The sequence below is a fragment of the Hetaerina americana genome, unplaced genomic scaffold, assembly GCF_022747635.1.
Source record: "Hetaerina americana unplaced genomic scaffold, ioHetAmer1.1.p SCAF_2, whole genome shotgun sequence".
Taxonomy (NCBI): domain Eukaryota; kingdom Metazoa; phylum Arthropoda; class Insecta; order Odonata; family Calopterygidae; genus Hetaerina; species Hetaerina americana.
Genome location: NW_027286763.1, coordinates 10,397,696 through 10,403,616, shown reverse-complemented (window position 1 = coordinate 10,403,616; position 5,921 = coordinate 10,397,696).

Below are 5,921 nucleotides of genomic sequence, written 5' to 3'. Positions count from 1 at the left end.
TCTTCCCACCAACCCTGTGTCATTGGTCCTAATTGTGACATCACTGCCAAATATTTCCCAAATATCAGGTGCAGAGGAACACTTTGCGCCTGAAGTATTCTCTCCTTTGAAATAAAGCATGTTGTTAATGACAATACTATTAAAAATGTACCTGCCATGTCTGTTACCTGTTTATGTGCTAGGTGTTGATTGAATGAGTTTAAACGAAATCATTGAAATGACTTTTTATGTGACAACCCTGACAATCCCTTCCCCCTTACCAATTATTTCAAAATATGAATTCTCTCGGAAATCTAGAGAGCACATCCATGCCCGAGGGAGGGTCCGAGATGATCCTTGAGGGTCAAGATTTCAGAGAGATCAGTTCACCCAAGCATTAGTTATATCTAAGAATGAAATTTTAAGGATGGTTTAAAGAGTAATACAGCAAAAAATAAATTGTGTTTATCATACCTTAAGAATGGAAGTTTTTGTGCTTGAAATTTGTAAAAAAGTGAGGATTTGTCATAACAGTTCCTCGTGTTGCTCCTTTCATTAAATGGCCCCCTACCTTTTCTAAGAGCTGCAAAACATATTATATTTATGAAAAAATCACCCATATAATGTGCTATGATTGCAAAAGAAAGTTTATGATTGTTAATATTATTTATTTTGTAAATAATCCCTCCCCATGAACTACAACCTTGATGTGGTGGGAGGGTTTGTGTATTCTGATGGCTTCTAGGACTTGCAGGAGCAATGATATTTGCTCCTCGTAGGGTCATCGATGCCAGATAGGTTGGAGGGAAGGGGCCAGATGAATCATAGTCCACCCAGCATGTTTCTCAGTAAGGTGGCTGCAAAAAAGGCATCTGACCCCAGTGGGGCAGCCATTGAGTGATGGTGTCACATAAAAACACTCTTGAGGAAGGCAACAGGAAACTTCTTTAATTATTGATCTTAAGATTTTTATGATGGGCATTATAGAGAAAATGAGTCCTTACAACTAAGAGACTCAGCCCAATTGGCCTTTTTCATGCCTGGCAGCGGGAGAGGCAAGGCATCCATGGTCGTCATCTTCGAAAATCCTTTCAAAGCAAAATCAACAGCAGCAGCACTGAAGATGCAGAAGAAGAAGACCAAATTAGTTAGCACAGGAACTTGGAATGTTATGGACAATGCTGAGGACAGGAAAATTAGAGAATATTAAGTAAGAGATTGAAAGAGGAAATAAATATGTGCAAGGTGAGATCAGAGGATATGATGCAGATAAGGATAGCTTAGGTCCAGGCTTACTCGATGGTGAGATAAAAGGACATTGAGAGAATGAAAACCAAATAAGGTCATAGGGATTGACAAAATTCCTGCAGAACAACTTAAAAGTTTAGGCAAATGTGGGAGGAAGAGTTTTTATGAACTAATTTGTAGCATTTTTAATAGAAGAATTTGGCTGGAAGACTTAGTTAGATCAGTGTTTGCTCCTATTCCAAAAAGGAAAAAGTAGCAATATGTGAGGACTTTAGAATGATAAGTCTGATTCCACAAGGACCTAAAGTGTTTATCAGGATCATCAACAAGTGGATGGAGAGCAGAGCAAATGATTACTAGGGGGCTGATCAGTTTGGGTTCAGGAAGGAGAGAAGCACGCATGATGCCATTGTAGTAACAAGATCAATAATAGAGAGGAACATAGAATACAATTAGGATATATATGTCTGTTTTGTAGATTTTAAAAAGCTTTTTATTAGAGTAAGTTGTATCGACTTAATGATTGTGTTTCAGAAAATAGGTGTAGATTGTAGAGATAGGGAACTTAAACGATATGTAACAGCAGCCTGTTACACAATGTGTAAGTCTAAGTCTCAGACTGCTCAGGTATGAGTGGCGGATGGAGGGTCTGAATGGGAAGTATTAGGAAGAGGAGTAACACAAGGCTGTCCATTATAACCTGTGCTATTCAACGTATATATGGAGTAAATGGTTAAAGAGGCCATTGGAAAAACTGGAGATGGGAATGAAAGTTTGTGGGGAATCCATAAAATCAGTTAGGATGTGCGTTAGTTTGTCAATCAGCCAAGGGGTTGCTAACTCTACTGAGAGCATTGAAGAGTCAGTGCGATAAGTATGGGATGATATTGAATGTAAATGAAACAAAGGTTATGGGATTTTCTTGGAGAAGGGAAGCCAAGCTTAATGTTAAAAGAGGAGGGCAAAAACTAGATTAAGTGGAACAGCTTATTTTAATAAGCACATTAAGTAATGCATTGTCAAAACTGTGATGTGAAGCATGATTTGTATGGCATGGAAATGTGGTGATTGAAGCAAGATGAAACGCATTAATAGGAATCTTTTTAAATTGGGGTATTGAGTAAGATGTAAAAGGTGAAATGGATCATATATGAAACAAATGAGGGAGTACTAGGCACTGTTGGGGAGGAGAGGGAATAGATGGAAGAAATCCAATGGATGCAGGCTATTAATTACAGTACATTTTCATTGGCAATAGGATTTAAAAATCTTTAATAGAGGGGAGAACATTTAGCAAATGAGAATAGAGTAGAAATCGGGTAACTGTGTTGGACCTAATGAAGGTAAGAAGGATGTAAGTGGATTTGGAGAGACTTATTGTAATGCCAGATGTCTGGTTGTGTTTTGTCAGGAGAGGAATATTAATGTATTGTACCATCGTGCCAGCTGTGTCCATCCAAAACTTTCCTTAATATCTTTCCTAGACACCAATAATAATAATTCTAATTTAAAAATTTATCCTGCCAAATAATTTAGGGTGCTTAAGAGAACTGCTTATCCTATCTCATCATTCAGAAATAGACCAATTTGGGTATCACATTTTTTTCTCATTGCATGTTAATTATTCCTCCCATTCCTGATATATTATGCTAAGATATACATAATGCTCACAATATAAAACATCTTTAATCTTTTATAATCAAGCGCACACCAACCATCCATAAACTTAAACTGGAAGTAATTATCTTAAACGCAAGAATATACATAAGAGACCAGCACAGAAAGATTAGTGGCCAACTGCTACATCTGTAATAAAACATTTCGCGAAGACTGAGTTAGAATTGATGGGGAAATCCAGGGGACCTGCACAGTATCTTTGCAATTGAGAGTGTACGATACCAAACTTTACTCCCATCTTCATCGATTTCCTTTCAGGCTAAGGTTGCCATTATATTGTTACTATGCTTGGTTATGATTAAAAAAACAACTGAATTCATTCAAAATAGTAAAGAAAAATCACTTTCTCAAATATAATGAAAATTTTTCCGAACGATCCATCGATACCGTACAATTCTTGGCTTCTTCATTATTAGAAAATCTCCCTCTGATGAATTTAAACATACCAATAGTTTTTGGTGATCTATCTTACCTATTTGAATGCAAAGGTGTTAATCCTTACAACCATGCAGACTCAAGGGAAAGGTTAAATAAAACTCATTTACAACCAAAGTAGGAATCTTATAATTGACAAACAGGAGGCAATTTAGATGAAATTTGGGTGCACACACAAGTAATTGGACGGTATTCAAATTTACAGCCCTGGAAGAGTATAGCCATGTTTACCTAGTAATGAATATAAGTGTTAACCGGTATTGAAAATCCATACATTGGAGTAGACAGGTCAGTTCCTTTCCCTGCGCCACCTATGATTTTTCAGAAAGACCTGGTACCTAAAAAATCACACAGCTTGGATGAAGCTGAGGGTGCCCAGAGATGCCCAGGAAAAAAAAAACCTGGTCCCCCCAGTCAGTAGTCCAATAGTCTACCCTCTGAACTACTATGCCAATGAAATCTATAAATTTTGCTTTTTTGCAATCCTCACCTTAGTTATGACCGGGAAATCTGAGGGCATATCCCAGACATGAAATCAGTTTTCATCCTGCAGAAAAAGGCTATCAGGATAATAACCTACTTATCACGGTAAGTACACTATAGACCACTTGTCATCAGATGCAACATTTTGTTGTTTATAGTACATATTATTTTATATATATATATATTTACAACATCATTTTTAAATGAAATAATAACCAACATGCATTCCCTACAAGATGTAACACTCATCATCTTAATGCATGGTGAACATCTCCTATCAGTATATCAATCTAGATTAACGAAATTTCGAGAAATTTATTCAAATATGGGAATTGAATTATTTAGGTAATTATCTACTAGTAACTGAAAGAGTTTTGCCGAATTCAAATCAGAGATGCACTCATGGCTAGCATGTTAAGCTCTATATTAGGTAGATGAATATTTATCACATGCTGTTTCTGATCTTATCTTTTGATGTGCCAAATATATACTTAGTTGATTGGATTGTGTAGATGAGATACATTGTTTCATATACTTGAAATAACCAATAAATATTATTATTATAAGAGTATACCAGTCAGCCTTAAGGAAGCTAGGTTAAATTAGACAGATAGCGTAAAAATACAATGAAAAAGTAAGGGAGAGGAGTTAATTCATTTTAGTAAGGTCATATTTACAATACGCAGCAAGTATATGGGATCCATAGGAGAATACGTTAGTTGAACATTTACGTAAGTTTGATAGAAAATTTGCTAGTTTTGTTAACAGCTGCTATGAGAAGAGAATGTCACAGGTATGCTGGGGGCATTAGGCTGGCTCTTGATTCTTGAAGAGCGGAGGCAAGACTGGAGACTTTAAGAAAGATAAAAGACTCCACAAGGGTTTTCTGGCCAAACAGAGGGATTATTATGGCACTAAAATGTATAGGCAGATTCAAAAATGGTTAAAAATAACAGAGATAGACAATGATATAGATTAATTCAAGTATTTGTTCTTCCCTCTGATTGCGCATAGCCATGACAAAATTTAACCCAAAAAAATTAAATTAACTCGACTCCTAGAATGTGATGAATTGATCAAATCCAACAATTATTGCATACAGTAAATTGGCATGTACCTGTGTGCATGAATAGTTTTTTAATGAGCGACCATGTATTTAACTATACAGTTGAACTAATATTTTCAATTCACTGGTATCGGGCTCAACCTTGTGGACATTCCTAATGAGTAATAAGACAAACTTTGTAAATTTACAAATATTTCTTACACTACCAGATTCATCACATTGGTGACATCTTCTGATATGATTCTCTAGATACTGTTGGTCTTATTCCTCTAATATGATAGTCATGCCTTGAATACCCCACTAACATACCGCCAGGGTATGTTAGTGGGGTATTCAAGGCATATGGTGGCTTGAGAGATATTGCATAGAGGATGAATGCTTCTTTCATGAATGCAATTATTCCTCTAATATCCCAACTACTACATCCCTTCTTCACTAAAAGACTTTCCTAATAATGAATTGGCTTCTCTAGTTAGTTTATTCCTACTTGAATATTTAACTTGTCTTTCCTACTTTGCTAATGCTTCAGAGTGCAATTTCGAGTGATGAGGGATTCAGGACTCAATAAAAAGACATTTCATAAAAATAGAGAATTTGATGCCAACTTTGTTGCATCACTTACCTTTTTGTCATCAAACTGTCATCTATAACAATTATGTTTCTTGGCAGTTTCTTGATTTCCTCTTCTTGGAGGCAGCACTATTCACTCCATTGCTACAAAAAAGTTTGCGTAACACAAATTGTGTGCAAGATGGGTACCAAAAATGTTTACTGACCAATGCAAAGAATGTAGACTGATTTCACTCACAGCCAACTTTTCACAAAAGATTCCCTACCACCCATTCGGTTTATCTTAAAAAAAAAAAGAAAATGAAAACCATGTTACTCCAGTAACATGCAATTGCATCTCCAGGTAACTAAAAATTTTCCATGCACAATACATTAATCAGTACGGTATCCTGAGGATTCCCAAGTATTCCAGAGACTTTTCCACTATTTATTATAAACTAAGGTCATGAAAACATGTTAAAAA